The sequence below is a fragment of the Scyliorhinus torazame genome, chromosome X, assembly GCF_047496885.1.
Source record: "Scyliorhinus torazame isolate Kashiwa2021f chromosome X, sScyTor2.1, whole genome shotgun sequence".
Lineage (NCBI taxonomy): Eukaryota > Metazoa > Chordata > Chondrichthyes > Carcharhiniformes > Scyliorhinidae > Scyliorhinus > Scyliorhinus torazame.
In genome coordinates, this window is record NC_092738.1 from 16,148,306 (window position 1) to 16,167,383 (window position 19,078).

Genomic DNA, 19,078 nt, shown 5'->3' on the forward strand with positions numbered 1-19,078 from the left:
GAGGTCACATAGGGAAGGTTGTAGGGGCTGGAGGAAGTTACAGAGATAGGGAGGGTTGTCGGGAATGGAGGAGGTTACAGAGATAGGGAGGGTTGTAGGGGCTGGAGGAGGTTACAGAGATAGGGAGGGTTGTCGGGGCTGGAGGAGGTTACAGAGATAGGGAGGGTTGTCGGGGCTGGAGGAGGTTACAGAGATAGGTAGGGTTGTCGGGGCTGGAGGAGGTTACAGAGATAGGGAGGGTTGTCGGGGCTGGAGGAGGTTACAGAGATAGGGAGGGTTGTACGGGCTGGAGGAGGTTACAGAGATAGGGAGGGTTGTGGACGTGGAGGAGGTTACAGAGATAGGGAGGGTTGTCGGGGCTGGAGGAGGTTACGGAGATAGGGAGGGTTGTCGGGGCTGGAGGAGGTTACAGAGATAGGGAGGGTTGTAGGGACTGGAGGAGGTTACAGAGATAGGGAGGGGTGTAGGGACTGGAGGAGGTTACAGTGATAGGGAGGGTTGTAGGGGCTGGAGGAGGTTACAGAGATAGGGAGGGTTGTTGGGGCTGGAGGAGGTTACAGAGATAGGGAGGGTTGTAGGGGCTGGAGGAGGTTACAGAGATAGGGAGGGTTGTCGGGGCTGGAGGAGGTTACAGAGATAGGGAGGGTTGTAGGGGCTGGAGGAGGTTACAGAGATAGGGAGGGTTGTCGGGGCTGGAGGAGGTTACAGAGATAGGGAGGGTTGTAGGGGCTGGAGGAGGTTACAGAGATAGGGAGGGTTGTCGGGGCTGGAGGAGGTTACAGAGATAGGGAGGGTTGTCGGGGCTGGAGGAGGTTACAGAGATAGGGAGAGATGTCGGGGCTGGAGGAGGTTACAGAGATAGGGAGGGTTGTCGGGGCTGGAGGAAGTTACAGAGATAGGGAGGGTTGTAGGGGCTGCAGGAGGTTACAGAGATAGGGAGGGTTGTCGGGGCTGGAGGAGGTTACAGAGATAGGGAGGGTTGTCGGGGCTGGAGGAGGTTACAGAGATAGGGAGGAGGCTATGGACACATTTGAAGGCAAGGATGAGAATCTGAGTCAGGCTGTACCGGGATAACGTGTTGTGTCTCTTTCTCCCTCTCTATGGTATTGATGGAACAGGGCTTGGCCTACTTAACCTCGAGTACTAGTTTACAAAGGGTCTCTGTTGTGAAGATACCAGACAGGACCAACAGCATCGAAACGTCACAAAAAATTTGTTATCTGTGAGTTGCCTTTATACTTGTTTGACCGCTTGCTGGTGATTTGAGTGAGTTGTGATGCAATTTAACCCCTTTCTCACCCCCGCCCCGGTGTCTGAAACCGGCTGCCGTCCCCTCCCCCGCCCCGGTGTCTGAAACCGGCTGCCCGTCCCCTCCCCCGCCCCGGTGTCTGAAACCGGCTGCCCGTCCCCTCCACCGCCCGGGTGTCTGAAACCGGCAGCCCGTCCCCACCCCCGCCCCGGTGTCTGAAACCGGCTGCCCGTCCCCTCCCCCGCCCCGGTGTCTGAAATCGGCTGCCCGTCCCCTCCATCGCCCCGGTGCCTGAAACCGGCTGCCGTCCCCTCCCCCGCCCCGGTGTCTGAAACCGGCTGCCCGTCCCCTCCCCGCCCCGGTGTCTGAAACTGGCTGTCCGTCCCCTCCCCCGCCCCGGTGTCTGAAACCGGCTGCCCGTCCCCTCCCCCGCCCCGGTGTCTGAAATCGGCTGCCCGTCCCCTCCCCCGCCCCGGTGTCTGAAACCGGCTGCCCGTCCCCTCCCCCGCCCCGGTGTCTGAAATCGGCTGCCCGTCCCCTCCCCGCTCCGGTGTCTGAAACCGGCTGCCCGTCCCCTCCACCGCCCCGGTGTCTGAAACCGGCTGCCGTCCCCTCCCCCGCCCCGGTGTCTGAAACCGGCTGCCCGTCCCCTCCACCGCCCCGGTGTCTGAAACCGGCTGCCCATCCCCTCCACCGCCCCGGTGTCTGAAACCGGCTGCCCGTCCCCTCCACCGCCCCGGTGTCTGAAACCGGCTGCCCGTCCCCCTCCCCTCCACCGCCCCGGTGTCTGAAACCGGCTACCGTCCCCTCCCCCGCCCCGGTGTCTGAAACCGGCTACCCTCCTCTCCCCCGCCCCCGGTGTCTGAAACCGGCTGCCCGTCCCCTCCCCGCCCCGGTGTCTGAAATCCCCTGCTGTCCCCTCCCCCGCCCCCGTGTCTGAAACCGGCTGCCCGTCCCCTCCCCGGTGTCTGAAACCGGCTGCCCGTCCCCTCCCCGCCCCGGTGTCTGAAACCGGCTGCCCGTCCCCTCCCCGCCCCGGTGTCTGAAACCGGCTGCCCGTCCCTCCACCGCCCCCGGTGTCTGAAACGGCTGCCCGTCCCCTCCCCCGCCCCGGTGTCTGAAACCGGCTGCCCGTCCCCTCCCCGCCCCGGTGTCTGAAACCGGCTGCCCGTCCCCTCCCCTCCCCGCCCCGGTGTCTGAAACCGGCTGCCCGTCCCCCCTCCCGCCCCTGTGTCTGAAACCAGCTGCCCCTCCCCTCCACCGCCCCGGTGTCTGAAACCGGCTGCCCGTCCCCTCCCCCGCCCCGGTGTCCGAAACCGGCTGCCCCTCCCCTCCACCGCCCCGGTGTCTGAAACCGGCTGCCCGTCCCCCTCCCCTCCACCGCACCGGTGTCTGAAACCGGCTGCCCGTCCCCACTCCCGCCCCGGTGCCTGAAACCGGCTGCACGTCCCCTCCACCTCCCCGGTGTCTGAAACCGGCTGCCCGTCCCCTCCCCCGCCCGGTGTCTGAAACCGGCTGCCCGTCCCCTCCACCGCCCCGGTATCTGAAACCGGCTGCCCCTCCCCTCCACCGCCCCGGTGTTTGAAACCGGCCGCTCTCCTTCCCCGCCCCGGTGTCTGAAACCAGCTGCCCCTCCCTCCCCCGCCCCGGTGTATGAAACCGGCCGCCCGTCCCCTTCCCCGCCCCGGTGTCTGAAACCAGCTGCCCCTCCCCTCCACCGCCCGGGTGTCTGAAACCGGCTGCCCGTCCCCTCCACCGCCCCGGTGTCTGAAACCGGCTGCCCGTCCCCCTCCACCGCCCCGGTGTCTCAAACCGGCTGCCCATCCCCTCCCCTGCTCCGGTGTCTGAAACCGGCTGCCCGTCCCCTCCCCTCCCCCGCCTCGGTGTCTGAAACCGGCTGCCCGTCCCCCCTCCCGCCCCGGTGTCTGAAACCGGCTGCCCGTCCCCTCCACCTCCCCGGTGTCTGAAACGGCTGCCCCTCCCCTCCACCGCCCCGGTGTTTGAAACCGGCCGCTCTCCTTCCCCGCCCCGGTGTCTGAAACCAGCTGCCCCTCCCCTCCCCCCGCCCCGGTGTATGAAACCGGCCGCCCGTCCCCTTCCCCGCCCCGGTGTCTGAAACCAGCTGCCCCTCCCCTCCACCGCCCGGGTGTCTGAAACCGGCTGCCCGTCCCCTCCACCGCCCCGGTGTCTGAAACCGGCTGCCCGTCCCCTCCACCGCCCCGGTGTCTCAAACCGGCTGCCCATCCCCTCCCCTGCTCCGGTGTCTGAAACCGGCTGCCCGTCCCCTCCCCTCCCCCGCCTCGGTGTCTGAAACCGGCTGCCCGTCCCCCCTCCCGCCCCGGTGTCTGAAACCGGCTGCCCGTCCCCTCCACCGCCCCGGTGTCTGAAACCGGCTGCCCGTCCCCTCCACCGCCCCGGTGTCTGAAACCGGCTGCCCGTCCCCTCCCCCGCCCCGGTGTCTGAAACCGGCTGCCCGTCCCCTCCACCGCCCCGGTGTCTGAAACCGGCTGCCCGTCCCCTCCACCGCCCCGGTGTCTGAAACCGGCTGCCCGTCCCCTCCACCGCCCCGGTGTCTGAAACCGGCAGCCCGTCCCCACCCCCGCCCCGGTGCCTGAAACCGGCTGCCCGTCCCCCTCCCCTCCACCGCCCCGGTGTCTGAAACCAGCTGCCCCTCCCCCTCCCGCCCCTGTGTCTGAAACCAGCTGCCCCTCCCCCTCCCCCGCCCCCGGTGTCTGAAACCGGCAGCCCGTCCCCCCTCCCGCCCCTGTGTCTGAAACCGGCTGCCCGTCCCCTCCACCGCCCCCGATGTCTGAAACCGGCTGCCCGTCCCCCTCCACCGCCCTGGTGTCTGAAACTGGCTGCCCGTCCCCTCCCCGCCCCGGTGTCCGAAACCGGCTGCCCGTCCCCCTCCCCTCCACCGCCCCGGTGTCTGAAACCAGCTGCCCCTCCCCCCCTCCCGCCCCTGTGTCTGAAACCAGCTGCCCCTCCCCTCCCCCGCCCCGGTGTCTGAAACCGGCAGCCCGTCCCCCCTCCCGCCCCTGTGTCTGAAACCAGCTGCCCCTTCCCTCCACCGCCCCAGTGTCTGAAACCGGCAGCCCCTCCCCCCCTCCCGCCCCGGTGTCTGAAACCGGCTGCCCGTCCCCTCCACCGCCCCGATGTCTGAAACCGGCTGCCCGTCCCCTCCACCACCCCGGTGTCTGAAACCGGCTGCCCGTCCCCTCCCCCGCCCCGGTGTCTGAAACCGGCTGCCCGTCCCCTCCCCCGCCCCGGTGTCAGAAACCGGCTGCCCGTCCCCCTCCACCGCCCCGGTGTCTGAAACCGGCTGCCCGTCCCCCTCCCCTCCACTGCCCCGGTGTCTCAAACCGGCTGCCCGTCCCCTCCACTGCCCCGGTGTCTGAAACCGGCTGCCCGTCCCCCTCCCCTCCCCCGCCCCGGTGTCTGAAACCGCTGCCCGTCCCCTCCCCTACCCCGCCCCGGTGTCTGAAACCGGCTGCCCGTCCCCTCCCCTCCCCCGCCCCGGTGTCTCAAACCGGCTGCCCGTCCCCTCCACCGCCCCGGTGTCTGAAACCAGCTGCCCCTCCCCTCCACCGCCCCAGTGTCTGAAACCGCAGCCCGTCCCCCCTCCCGCCCCTGTGTCTGAAACCAGCTGCCCCTCCCCTCCACCGCCCCGGTGTCTGAAACAGGCTGCCCGTCCCCACCCCCGCCCCGGTGTCTGAAACCGTCTGCCCGTCCCCTCCACCGCCCCGGTGTCTGAAATTGGCTGCCCGTCCCCTGCACCGCCCCGGTGTCTGAAACCGGCTGCCCGTCCCCTCCCCCGCCCCGGTGCCTGAAACCGGCTGCCGTCCGCTCCCCCGCCCCGGTGCCTGAAACCGGCTGCCCGTCCCCTCCCCTCCCCCGCCCCGGTGTCTGAAACCGGCTGCCCGTCCCCTCCACCGCCCCGGTGTCTGAAACCGGCAGCCCGTCCCCACCCCCCGCCCCGGTGCCTGAAACCGGCTGCCCGTCCCCCTCCCTCCACCGCCCCGGTGTCTGAAACCGGCAGCCCGTCCCCCCTCCCGCGCCTGTGTCTGAAACCAGCTGCCCCTCCCCTCCACCGCCCCAGTGTCTGAAACCGGCAGCCCGTCCCCCCTCCCGCCCCGGTGTCTGAAACCGGCTGCCCGTCCCCTCCACCGCCCTGGTGTCTGAAACTGGCTGCCCGTCCCCTCCCCGCCCCGGTGTCTGAAACCGGCTGCCCGTCCCCTCCCCTCCCCCGCCCCGGTGTCTCAAACCGGCTGCCCGTCCCCTCCACCGCCCCAGTGTCTGAAACCGGCAGCCCGTCCCCCCCTCCCGCCCCGGTGTCTGAAACCGGCTGCCCGTCCCCTCCACCGCCCTGGTGTCTGAAACTGGCTGCCCGTCCCCTGCACCGCCCCGGTGTCTGAAACCAGCTGCCCGTCCCCTCCCCTCCCCCGCCCCGGTGTCTGAAACCGGCTGCCCGTCCCCTCCCCTCCCCCGCCCCGGTGTCTCAAACCGGCTGCCCGTCCCCTCCACCGCCCCGGTGTCTGAAACCGGCTGCCCGTCCCCTCCACCGCCCCGGTGTCTGAAACCGGCTGCCCGTCCCCTCCCCTCCCCCGCCCCGGTGTCTGAAATCGGCTGCCCGTCCCCTCCCCCGCCCCGGTGTCTGAAACCGGCTGCCGTCCCCTCCATCGCCCCGGTGCCTGAAACCGGCTGCCGTCCCCTCCACCGCCCCGGTGTCTGAAACCGGCTGCCCGTCCCCTCCACCGCCCCGGTGTCTGAAACCGGCTGCCGTCCCCTCCCCCGCCCCGGTGTCTGAAACCGGCTGCCGTCCCCTCCACCGCCCCGGTGTCTGAAACCGGCTGCCCGTCCCCCTCCCCTCCACCGCCCCGGTGTCTGAAACCGGCTACCCTCCTCTCCCCCGCCCCGGTGTCTGAAACCGGCTGCCCGTCCCCCCTCCCGCCCCGGTGTCTGAAACCAGCTGCCCCTCCCCTCCACCGCCCCGGTGTCTGAAACCGGCTGCCCGTCCCCTCCCCCGCCCCGGTGTCCGAAACCGGCTGCCCCTCCCCTCCACCGCCCCGGTGTCTGAAACCGGCTGCCCGTCCCCCTCCACCGCACCGGTGTCTGAAACCGGCTGCCCGTCCCCACTCCCGCCCCGGTGCCTGAAACCGGCTGCACGTCCCCTCCACCTCCCCGGTGTCTGAAACCGGCTGCCCGTCCCCTCCCCCGCCCCGGTGTCTGAAACCGGCTGCCCGTCCCCTCCACCGCCCCGGTATCTGAAACCGGCTGCCCCTCCCCTCCACCGCCCCGGTGTTTGAAACCGGCCGCTCTCCTTCCCCGCCCCGGTGTCTGAAACCAGCTGCCCGTCCCCTCCCCCGCCCCCGTGTATGAAACCGGCCGCCCGTCCCCTTCCCCGCCCCGGTGTCTGAAACCAGCTGCCCCTCCCCTCCACGCCCGGGTGTCTGAAACCGGCTGCCCGTCCCCTCCACCGCCCCGGTGTCTGAAACCGGCTGCCCGTCCCCTCCACCGCCCTGGTGTCTGAAACTGGCTGCCCGTCCCCTGCACCGCCCCGGTGTCTGAAACCAGCTGCCCGTCCCCTCCCCTCCCCCGCCCCGGTGTCTGAAACCGGCTGCCCGTCCCCTCCCCTCCCCCGCCCCGGTGTCTCAAACCGGCTGCCCGTCCCCTCCACCGCCCCGGTGTCTGAAACCGGCTGCCCATCCCCTCCACCGCCCCGGTGTCTGAAACCGGCTGCCCGTCCCCTCCCCTCCCCCGCCCCGGTGTCTCAAACCGGCTGCCCGTCCCCTCCACCGCCCCGGTGTCTGAAACCAGCTGCCCCTCCCCTCCACCGCCCCGGTGTCTGAAACCAGCTGCCCCTCCCCTCCACCGCCCCGGTGTCTGAAACCGGCTGCCCGTCCCCCCTCCCGCCCCTGTGTCTGAAACCAGCTGCCCCTCCCCTCCACCGCCCCGGTGTCTGAAACAGGCTGCCCGTCCCCACCCCCGCCCCGGTGTCTGAAACCGTCTGCCCGTCCCCTCCACCGCCCCGGTGTCTGAAACCGTCTGCCCGTCCCCTCCCCCGCCCCGGTGTCTGAAACCGGCTGCCCGTCCCCTCCACCGCCCCGGTGTCTGAAACCGGCTGCCCGTCCCCACTCCCGCCCCGGTGCCTGAAACCGGCTGCACGTCCCCTCCACCTCCCCGGTGTCTGAAACCGGCTGCACGTCCCCTCCACCTCCCCGGTGTCTGAAACCGGCTGCCCGTCCCCTCCCCCGCCCCGGTGTCTGAAACCGGCTGCCCGTCCCCTCCCCCGCCCCGGTGTCTGAAACCGGCTGCCCGTCCCCTCCCCCGCCCCGGTATCTGAAACCGGTTGCCCCTCCCCTCCCCGCCCCGGTGTCTGAAACCAGCTGCCCCTCCCCTCCACCGCCCGGGTGTCTGAAACCGGCTGCCCGTCCCCTCCACCGCCCCGGTGTCTGAAACCGGCTGCCCGTCCCCTCCCCTCCCCCGCCTCGGTGTCTGAAACCGGCTGCCCGTCCCCCCTCCCGCCCCGGTGTCTGGAACCGGCTGCCCGTCCCCTCCACCGCCCCAGTGTCTGAAACCGGCTGCCCGTCCCCTCCACCGCCCCGGTGTCTGAAACCGGCTGCCCGTCCCCTCCCCCGCCCCGGTGTCCGAAACCGGCTGCCCGTCCCCTCCACCGCCCCGGTGTCTGAAACTGGCTGCCCGTCCCCTGCACCGCCCCGGTGTATGAAACCGGCTGCCCGTCCCCTCCACCGCCCCGGTGTCTGAAACCGGCTGCCGTCCGCTCCCCCGCCCCGGTGCCTGAAACCGGCTGCCGTCCCCACTCCCGCCCCGGTGTCTGAAACCGGCTTCCCGTCCCCTCCACCGCCCCGGTGTCTGAAACCGGCTGCCCGTCCCCTCCACCGCCCCGGTGTCTGAAACCGGCTGCCCGTCCCCACCCCCGCCCCGGTGTCTGAAACCGGCTGCCCGTCCCCTCCACCGCCCCGGTGTCTGAAACCGGCAGCCCGTCCCCACCCCCGCCCCGGTGCCTGAAACCGGCTGCCCGTCCCCTCCACCGCCCCGGTGTCTGAAACCGGCTGCCCGTCCCCTCCCCCGCCCCGGTGTCTGAAACCGGCTGCCCGTCCCCTCCCCGCCCCGGTGTCTGAAACCGGCTGCCCGTCCCCTCCCCTCCCCCGCCCTGGTGTCTCAAACCGGCTGCCCGTCCCCCCTCCCGCCCCTGTGTCTGAAACCGGCTGCCCGTCCCCACCACCGCCCCGGTGTCTGAAACCGGCTGCCCGTCCCCTCCACCGCCCCGGTGTCTGAAACCGTCTGCCCGTCCCCTCCACCGCCCCGGTGTCTGAAACCGGCTGCCCGTCCCCTCCACCGCCCCGGTATCTGAAACCGGCTGCCCGTCCCCTCCCCCGCCCCGGTGTCTGAAACCGGCTGCCCCTCCCCCGCCCCGGTGTCTGAAACCGTCTGCCCGTCCCCTCCACCGCCCCGGTGTCCGAAACCGGCTGCCCGTCCCCTCCACCGCCCCGGTGTCTGAAACCGGCTGCCGTCCCCTCCATCGCCCCGGTGTCTGAAACCGGCTGCCGTCCCCTCCACCGCCCCGGTGTCTGAAACCGGCTGCCCGTCCCCCTCCCCTCCACCGCCCCGGTGTCCGAAACCGGCTGGCTGTCCTCTCCCCGCCCCGGTGTCCGAAACCGGCTGCCCGTCCCCCTCCCCTCCACCGCCCCGGTGTCCGAAACCGGCTGCCCGTCCCCCTCCCCTCCACCGCCCCGGTGTCCGAAACCGGCTGCCCGTCCCCACCCCCCGCCCCGGTGTCCGAAACCGGCTGCCCCTCCCCTCCCCCGCCCCGGTGTCTGAAACCGGCTGCCCGTCCCCTCCCCCGCCCCGGTGTCTGAAACCGGCTGCCCGTCCCCTCCCCCGCCCCGGTGTCTGAAATCGGCTGCCCGTCCCCTCCCCCGCCCCGGTGTCTGAAACCGGCTGCCGTCCCCTCCATCGCCCCGGTGCCTGAAACCGGCTGCCGTCCCCTCCACCGCCCCGGTGTCTGAAACCGGCTGCCCGTCCCCTCCACCGCCCCGGTGTCTGAAACCGGCTGCCCGTCCCCCTCCCCTCCACCGCCCCGGTGTCCGAAACCGGCTGGCTGTCCTCTCCCCGCCCCGGTGTCCGAAACCGGCTGCCCGTCCCCCTCCCCTCCACCGCCCCGGTGTCCGAAACCGGCTGCCCGTCCCCTCCCCCGCCCCGGTGTCTGAAACCGGCTGCCCCTCCCCCGCCCCGGTGTCTGAAACCGTCTGCCCGTCCCCTCCACCGCCCCGGTGTCCGAAACCGGCTGCCCGTCCCCTCCACCGCCCCGGTGTCTGAAACCGGCTGCCGTCCCCTCCATCGCCCCGGTGTCTGAAACCGGCTGCCGTCCCCTCCACCGCCCCGGTGTCTGAAACAGGCTGCCCGTCCCCACCCCCGCCCCGGTGTCCGAAACCGGCTGCCCGTCCCCTCCACCGCCCCGGTGTCTGAAACCGGCTGCCCGTCCCCTCCACCGCCCCGGTGTCTGAAACCGGCTGCCCGTCCCCCTCCCCTCCACCGCCCCGGTGTCCGAAACCGGCTGGCTGTCCTCTCCCCGCCCCGGTGTCCGAAACCGGCTGCCCGTCCCCCTCCCCTCCACCGCCCCGGTGTCCGAAACCGGCTGCCCGTCCCCACCCCCGCCCCGGTGTCCGAAACCGGCTGCCCCTCCCCTCCCCCGCCCCGGTGTCTGAAACCGGCTGCCCGTCCCCTCCCCCGCCCCGGTGTCTGAAACCGGCTGCCCGTCCCCTCCCCCGCCCCGGTGTCTGAAATCGGCTGCCCGTCCCCTCCCCCGCCCCGGTGTCTGAAACCGGCTGCCGTCCCCTCCATCGCCCCGGTGCCTGAAACCGGCTGCCGTCCCCTCCACCGCCCCGGTGTCTGAAACCGGCTGCCCGTCCCCTCCACCGCCCCGGTGTCTGAAACCGGCTGCCGTCCCCTCCCCCGCCCCGGTGTCTGAAACCGGCTGCCGTCCCCTCCACCGCCCCGGTGTCTGAAACCGGCTGCCCGTCCCCTCCACCGCCCCGGTGTCTGAAACCGGCTGCCCGTCCCCTCCACCGCCCCGGTGTCTGAAACCGGCTGCCCGTCCCCTCCACCGCCCCGGTGTCTGAAACCGGCTGCCCGTCCCCCTCCCCTCCACCACCCCGGTGTCTGAAACCGGCTACCCTCCTCTCCCCCGCCCCGGTGTCTGAAACCGGCTGCCCGTCCCCTCCCCGCCCCGGTGTCTGAAACCGCCTGCCGTCCCCTCCCCCGCCCCCGTGTCTGAAACCGGCTGCCCGTCCCCTCCCCGGTGTCTGAAACCGGCTGCCCGTCCCCTCCCCCGCCCCGGTGTCTGAAACCGGCTGCCCGTCCCCTCCCCGCCCCGGTGTCTGAAACCGGCTGCCCGTCCCCTCCACCGCCCCGGTGTCTGAAACCGGCTGCCCGTCCCCTCCCCCGCCCCGGTGTCTGAAACCGGCTGCCCGTCCCCTCCCCGCCCCGGTGTCTGAAACCGGCTGCCCGTCCCCTCCCCTCCCCGCCCCGGTGTCTGAAACCGGCTGCCCGTCCCCCCTCCCGCCCCTGTGTCTGAAACCAGCTGCCCCTCCCCTCCACCGCCCCGGTGTCTGAAACCGGCTGCCCGTCCCCTCCCCCGCCCCGGTGTCCGAAACCGGCTGCCCCTCCCCTCCACCGCCCCGGTGTCTGAAACCGGCTGCCCGTCCCCCTCCCCTCCACCGCACCGGTGTCTGAAACCGGCTGCCCGTCCCCACTCCCGCCCCGGTGCCTGAAACCGGCTGCACGTCCCCTCCACCTCCCCGGTGTCTGAAACCGGCTGCCCGTCCCCTCCCCCGCCCCGGTGTCTGAAACCGGCTGCCCGTCCCCTCCACCGCCCCGGTATCTGAAACCGGCTGCCCCTCCCCTCCACCGCCCCGGTGTTTGAAACCGGCCGCTCTCCTTCCCCGCCCCGGTGTCTGAAACCAGCTGCCCGTCCCCTCCCCCGCCCCCGTGTATGAAACCGGCCGCCCGTCCCCTTCCCCGCCCCGGTGTCTGAAACCAGCTGCCCCTCCCCTCCACCGCCCGGGTGTCGGAAACCGGCTGCCCGTCCCCTCCACCGCCCCGGTGTCTGAAACCGGCTGCCCGTCCCCTCCACCGCCCCGGTGTCTCAAACCGGCTGCCCGTCACCTCCACCGCCCCGGTGTCTGAAACCGGCTGCCCATCCCCTCCCCTGCTCCGGTGTCTGAAACCGGCTGACGGTCCCCTCCCCTCCCCCGCCTCGGTGTCTGAAACCGGCTGCCAGTCCCCCCTCCCGCCCCGGTGTCTGAAACCGGCTGCCCGTCCCCTCCACCGCCCCGGTGTCTGAAACCGGCTGCCCGTCCCCTCCACCGCCCCGGTGTCTGAAACCGTCTGCCCATCCCCTCCCCTGCTCCGGTGTCTGAAACCGGCTGCCCGTCCCCTCCACCGCCCCGGTGTCTGAAACCGGCTGCCCGTCCCCTCCACCGCCCCGGTGTCTGAAATTGGCTGCCCGTCCCCTGCACCGCCCCGGTGTCTGAAACCGGCTGCCCGTCCCCTCCACCGCCCCGGTGTCTGAAACCGGCTGCCGTCCGCTCCCCCGCCCCGGTGTCTGAAACCGGCTGCCCGTCCCCTCCACCGCCCCGGTGCCTGAAACCGGCTGCCGTCCCCACTCCCGCCCCGGTGTCTGAAACCGGCTGCCCGTCCCCTCCACCGCCCCGGTGTCTGAAACCGGCTGCCCGTCCCCTCCACCGCCCCGGTGTCTGAAACCGGCAGCCCGTCCCCACCCCCGCCCCGGTGCCTGAAACCGGCTGCCCGTCCCCCTCCCCTCCACCGCCCCGGTGTCTGAAACCAGCTGCCCCTCCCCCTCCCGCCCCTGTGTCTGAAACCAGCTGCCCCTCCCCTCCCCCGCCCCGGTGTCTGAAACCGGCAGCCCGTCCCCCCTCCCGCCCCTGTGTCTGAAACCGGCTGCCCGTCCCCTCCACCGCCCCGATGTCTGAAACCGGCTGCCCGTCCCCTCCACCGCCCTGGTGTCTGAAACTGGCTGCCCGTCCCCTCCCCGCCCCGGTGTCCGAAACCGGCTGCCCGTCCCCCTCCCCTCCACCGCCCCGGTGTCTGAAACCAGCTGCCCCTCCCCCTCCCGCCCCTGTGTCTGAAACCAGCTGCCCCTCCCCTCCCCCGCCCCGGTGTCTGAAACCGGCAGCCCGTCCCCCCTCCCGCCCCTGTGTCTGAAACCAGCTGCCCCTCCCCTCCACCGCCCCAGTGTCTGAAACCGGCAGCCCCTCCCCCCTCCCGCCCCGGTGTCTGAAACCGGCTGCCCCTCCCCTCCACCGCCCTGGTGTCTGAAACTGGCTGCCCGTCCCCTCCACCGCCCCGGTGTCTGAAACTGGCTGCCCCTCCCCTCCCCCGCCCCGGTGTCTGAAACCGGCTGCCCCTCCCCTCCACCGCCCTGGTGTCTGAAACTGGCTGCCCCTCCCCTCCCCCGCCCCGGTGTCTGAAACCGGGTGCCCGTCCCCTCCCCTCCCCCGCCCCGGTGTCTAAAACCGGCTGCCCGTCCCCTCCACCGCCCCGGTGTCTGAAACCAGCTGCCCCTCGCCTCCACCGCCCCAGTGTCTGAAACCGGCAGCCCGTCCCCCCTCCCGCCCCTGTGTCTGAAACCAGCTGCCCCTCCCCTCCACCGCCCCGGTGTCTGAAACAGGCTGCCCGTCCCCACCCCCGCCCCGGTGTCTGAAACCGTCTGCCCGTCCCCTCCACCGCCCCGGTGTCTGAAACCGGCTGCCCGTCCCCTCCACCGCCCCGGTGTCTGAAACCGGCTGCCCGTCCCCTCCCCCGCCCCGGTGCCTGAAACCGGCTGCCGTCCGCTCCCCCCGCCCCGGTGCCTGAAACCGGCTGCCCGTCCCCTCCCCTCACCCGCCCCGGTGTCTGAAACCGGCTGCCCGTCCCCTCCACCGCCCCGGTGTCTGAAACCGGCTGCCCGTCCCCTCCATCGCCCCGGTGTCTGAAACCGGCTGCCCGTCCCCCCTCCCGCCCCTGTGTCTGAAACCAGCTGCCCCTCCCCTCCACCGCCCCAGTGTCTGAAACCGGCAGCCCGTCCCCCCTCCCGCCCCGGTGTCTGAAACCGGCTGCCCGTCCCCCTCCTCTCCACCGCCCCGGTGTCTGAAACCGGCAGCCCGTCCCCCCTCCCGCCCCGGTGTCTGAAACCGGCAGCCCGTCCCCCCTCCCGCCCCTGTGTCTGAAACCAGCTGCCCCTCCCCTCCACCGCCCCAGTGTCTGAAACCGGCAGCCCGTCCCCCCTCCCGCCCCGGTGTCTGAAACCGGCTGCCCGTCCCCTCCACCGCCCTGGTGTCTGAAACTGGCTGCCCGTCCCCTCCTCGCCCCGGAGTCTGAAACCGGCTGCCCGTCCCCTCCACCGCCCCAGTGTCTGAAACCGGCAGCCCGTCCCCCCTCCCGCCCCGGTGTCCGAAACCGGCTGCCCGTCCCCTCCACCGCCCCGGTGTCTGAAACCGGCTGCCCGTCCCCTCCACCGCCCTGGTGTCTGAAACTGGCTGCCCGTCCCCTCCCCGCCCCGGTGTCTGAAACCGGCTGCCCGTCCCCTCCCCTCCCCCGCCCCGGTGTCTCAAACCGGCTGCCCGTCCCCTCCACCGCCCCGGTGTCTGAAACCAGCTGCCCCTCCCCTCCACCGCCCCGGTGTCTGAAACCGGCTGCCCGTCCCCTCCGCTCCCCCGCCCCGGTGTCTCAAACCGGCTGCCCGTCCCCTCCACCGCCCCGGTGTCTGAAACCAGCTGCCCCTCCCCTCCACCGCCCCGGTGTCTGAAACCAGCTGCCCCTCCCCTCCACCGCCCCGGTGTCTGAAACCGGCTGCCCGTCCCCCCTCCCGCCCCTGTGTCTGAAACCAGCTGCCCCTCCCCTCCACCGCCCCGGTGTCTGAAACAGGCTGCCCGTCCCCACCCCCGCCCCGGTGTCTGAAACCGTCTGCCCGTCCCCTCCACCGCCCCGGTGTCTGAAACTGTCTGCCCGTCCCCTCCCCCGCCCCGGTGTCTGAAACCGGCTGCCCGTCCCCTCCACCGCCCCGGTGTCCGAAACCGGCTGCCCGTCCCCCTCCCCTCCACCGCACCGGTGTCTGAAACCGGCTGCCCGTCCCCACTCCCGCCCCGGTGCCTGAAACCGGCTGCACGTCCCCTCCACCTCCCCGGTGTCTGAAACCGGCTGCACGTCCCCTCCCCCGCCCCGGTGTCTGAAACCGGGTGCCCGTCCCCTCCCCTCCCCCGCCCCGGTGTCTAAAACCGGCTGCCCGTCCCCTCCACCGCCCCGGTGTCTGAAACCAGCTGCCCCTCCCCTCCACCGCCCCAGTGTCTGAAACCGGCAGCCCGTCCCCCCTCCCGCCCCTGTGTCTGAAACCAGCTGCCCCTCCCCTCCACCGCCCCGGTGTCTGAAACAGGCTGCCCGTCCCCACCCCCGCCCCGGTGTCTGAAACCGTCTGCCCGTCCCCTCCACCGCCCCGGTGTCTGAAACCGGCTGCCCGTCCCCTCCACCGCCCCGGTGTCTGAAACCGGCTGCCCGTCCCCTCCCCCGCCCCGGTGCCTGAAACCGGCTGCCGTCCGCTCCCCCGCCCCGGTGCCTGAAACCGGCTGCCCGTCCCCTCCCCTCACCCGCCCCGGTGTCTGAAACCGGCTGCCCGTCCCCTCCACCGCCCCGGTGTCTGAAACCGGCTGCCCGTCCCCTCCATCGCCCCGGTGTCTGAAACCGGCTGCCCGTCCCCCCTCCCGCCCCTGTGTCTGAAACCAGCTGCCCCTCCCCTCCACCGCCCCAGTGTCTGAAACCGGCAGCCCGTCCCCCCTCCCGCCCCGGTGTCTGAAACCGGCTGCCCGTCCCCCTCCTCTCCACCGCCCCGGTGTCTGAAACCGGCAGCCCGTCCCCCCTCCCGCCCCGGTGTCTGAAACCGGCAGCCCGTCCCCCCTCCCGCCCCTGTGTCTGAAACCAGCTGCCCCTCCCCTCCACCGCCCCAGTGTCTGAAACCGGCAGCCCGTCCCCCCTCCCGCCCCGGTGTCTGAAACCGGCTGCCCGTCCCCTCCACCGCCCTGGTGTCTGAAACTGGCTGCCCGTCCCCTCCTCGCCCCGGAGTCTGAAACCGACTGCCCGTCCCCTCCACCGCCCCAGTGTCTGAAACCGGCAGCCCGTCCCCCCTCCCGCCCCGGTGTCCGAAACCGGCTGCCCGTCCCCTCCACCGCCCCGGTGTCTGAAACCGGCTGCCCGTCCCCTCCACCGCCCTGGTGTCTGAAACTGGCTGCCCGTCCCCTCCCCGCCCCGGTGTCTGAAACCGGCTGCCCGTCCCCTCCCCTCCCCCGCCCCGGTGTCTCAAACCGGCTGCCCGTCCCCTCCACCGCCCCGGTGTCTGAAACCAGCTGCCCCTCCCCTCCACCGCCCCGGTGTCTGAAACCGGCTGCCCGTCCCCTCCACCGCCCCGGTGTCTGAAACCGGCTGCCCGTCCCCTCCGCTCCCCCGCCCCGGTGTCTCAAACCGGCTGCCCGTCCCCTCCACCGCCCCGGTGTCTGAAACCAGCTGCCCCTCCCCTCCACCGCCCCGGTGTCTGAAACCAGCTGCCCCTCCCCTCCACCGCCCCGGTGTCTGAAACCGGCTGCCCGTCCCCCCTCCCGCCCCTGTGTCTGAAACCAGCTGCCCCTCCCCTCCACCGCCCCGGTGTCTGAAACAGGCTGCCCGTCCCCACCCCCGCCCCGGTGTCTGAAACCGTCTGCCCGTCCCCTCCACCGCCCCGGTGTCTGAAACTGTCTGCCCGTCCCCTCCCCCGCCCCGGTGTCTGAAACCGGCTGCCCGTCCCCTCCACCGCCCCGGTGTCCGAAACCGGCTGCCCGTCCCCCTCCCCTCCACCGCACCGGTGTCTGAAACCGGCTGCCCGTCCCCACTCCCGCCCCGGTGCCTGAAACCGGCTGCACGTCCCCTCCACCTCCCCGGTGTCTGAAACCGGCTGCACGTCCCCTCCACCTCCCCGGTGTCTGAAACCGGCTGCCCGTCCCCTCCCCCGCCCCGGTGTCTGAAACCGGCTGCCCGTCCCCTCCCCCGCCCCGGTATCTGAAACCGGCTGCCCCTCCCCTCCCCGCCCCGGTGTCTGAAACCAGCTGCCCCTACCCTCCACCGCCCGGGTGTCTGAAACCGGCTGCCCGTCCCCTCCACCGCCCCGGTGTCTGAAACCGGCTGCCCGTCCCCTCCCCTCCCCCGCCTCGGTGTCTGAAACCGGCAGCCCGTCCCCCCTCCCGCCCCTGTGTCTGAAACCAGCTGCCCCTCCCCTCCACCGCCCCAGTGTCTGAAACCGGCAGCCCGTCCCCCCTCCCGCCCCGGTGTCTGAAACCGGCTGCCCGTCCCCTCCACCGCCCTGGTGTCTGAAACTGGCTGCCCGTCCCCTCCCGCCCCGGTGTCCGAAACCGGCTGCCCGTCCCCTCCACCGCCCCGGTGTCTGAAACCGGCTGCCCGTCCCCTCCACCGCCCTGGTGTCTGAAACCGGCTGCCCGTCCCCTCCCCTCCCCCGCCCCTGTGTCTCAAACCGGCTGCCCGTCCCCTCCACCGCCCCGGTGTCTGAAACCAGCTGCCCGTCCCCTCCGCTCCCCCGCCCCGGTGTCTGAAACCGGCTGCCCGTCCCCTCCACCGCCCCGGTGTCTGAAACCAGCTGCCCCTCCCCTCCACCGCCCCGGTGTCTGAAACCAGCTGCCCCTCCCCTCCACCGCCCCGGTGTCTGAAACCGGCTGCCCGTCCCCCCTCCCGCCCCTGTGTCTGAAACCAGCTGCCCCTCCCCTCCACCGCCCCGGTGTCTGAAACAGGCTGCCCGTCCCCACCCCCGCCCCGGTGTCTGAAACCGTCTGCCCGTCCCCTCCACCGCCCCGGTGTCTGAAACCGTCTGCCCGTCCCCTCCCCCGCCCCGGTGTCTGAAACCGGCTGCCCGTCCCCTCCACCGCCCCGGTGTCCGAAACCGGCTGCCCGTCCCCCTCCCCTCCACCGCACCGGTGTCTGAAACCGGCTGCCCGTCCCCACTCCCGCCCCGGTGCCTGAAACCGGCTGCACGTCCCCTCCACCTCCCCGGTGTCTGAAACCGGCTGCACGTCCCCTCCACCTCCCCGGTGTCTGAAACCGGCTGCCCGTCCCCTCCCCCGCCCCGGTGTCTGAAACCGGCTGCCCGTCCCCTCCCCCGCCCCGGTATCTGAAACCGGCTGCCCCTCCCCTCCCCGCCCCGGTGTCTGAAACCAGCTGCCCCTCCCCTCCACCGCCCGGGTGTCTGAAACCGGCTGCCCGTCCCCTCCACCGCCCCGGTGTCTGAGACCGGCTGCCCGTCCCCTCCCCTCCCCCGCCTCGGTGTCTGAAACCGGCTGCCCGTCCCCCCTCCCGCCCCGGTGTCTGGAACCGGCTGCCCGTCCCCTCCACCGCCCCGGTGTCTGAAACCGGCTGCCCGTCCCCTCCACCGCCCCGGTGTCTGAAATTGGCTGCCCGTCCCCTCCCCCGCCCCGGTGTCCGAAACCGGCTGCCCGTCCCCTCCACCGCCCCGGTGTCTGAAACTGGCTGCCCGTCCCCTGCACCGCCCCGGTGTATGAAACCGGCTGCCCGTCCCCTCCACCGCCCCGGTGTCTGAAACCGGCTGCCGTCCGCTCCCCCGCCCCGGTGCCTGAAACCGGCTGCCGTCCCCACTCCCGCCCCGGTGTCTGAAACCGGCTTTCCGTCCCCTCCACCGCCCCGGTGTCTGAAACCGGCTGCCCGTCCCCTCCACCGCCCCGGTGTCTGAAACCGGCTGCCCGTCCCCACCCCCGCCCCGGTGTCTGAAACCGGCTGCCCGTCCCCTCCACCGCCCCGGTGTCTGAAACCGGCAGCCCGTCCCCACCCCCGCCCCGGTGCCTGAAACCGGCTGCCCGTCCCCTCCCCGCCCCGGTGTCTGAAACCGGCTGCCCGTCCCCTCCCCTCCCCCGCCCTGGTGTCTCAAACCGGCTGCCCGTCCCCCCTCCCGCCCCTGTGTCTGAAACCGGCTGCCCGTCCCCTCCACCGCCCCGGTGTCTGAAACCGGCTGCCCGTCCCCTCCAACGCCCCGGTGTCTGAAACCGTCTGCCCGTCCCCTCCACCGCCCCGGTGTCCGAAACCGGCTGCCCGTCCCCTCCACCGCCCCGGTGTCTGAAACCGGCTGCCGTCCCCTCCACCGCCCCGGTGTCTGAAACCGTCTGCCCGTCCCCTCCACCGCCCCGGTGTCTGAAACAGGCTGCCCGTCCCCACCCCCGCCCCGGTGTCCGAAACCGGCTGCCTGTCCCCTCCACCGCCCCGGTGTCTGAAACCGGCTGCCCGTCCCCTCCACCGCCCCGGTGTCTGAAACCGGCTGCCCGTCCCCCTCCCCTCCACCGCCCCGGTGTCTGAAACCGGCTGCCTGTCCTCTCCCCGCCCCGGTGTCCGAAACCGGCTGCCCGTCCCCCTCCCCTCCACCGCCCCGGTGTCTGAAACAGGCTGCCCGTCCCCACCCCCGCCCCGGTGTCCGAAACCGGCTGCCCGTCCCCTCCACCGCCCCGGTGTCTGAAACCGGCTGCCCGTCCCCTCCACCGCCCCGGTGTCTGAAACCGGCTGCCCGTCCCCCTCCCCTCCACCGCCCCGGTGTCTGAAACCGGCTGCCTGTCCTCTCCCCGCCCCGGTGTCCGAAACCGGCTGCCCGTCCCCCTCCCCTCCACCGCCCCGGTGTCTGAAACAGGCTGCCCGTCCCCACCCCCGCCCCGGTGTCTGAAACCGGCTGCCCGTCCCCTCCCCCGCCCCGGTGTCTGAAACCGGCTGCCCCTCCCC

The 19,078-nt window shown here is 72.3% G+C and overlaps 1 pseudogene; it reads left to right on the forward strand.

Annotated features, from left to right (window-relative positions):
- The first annotated feature begins 1,109 nt into the window (after positions 1 to 1,109).
- LOC140405337 (histone acetyltransferase KAT5-like) overlaps positions 1,110 to 19,078 on the forward strand; it is a 180,976-nt pseudogene continuing 163,007 nt past the window's right edge.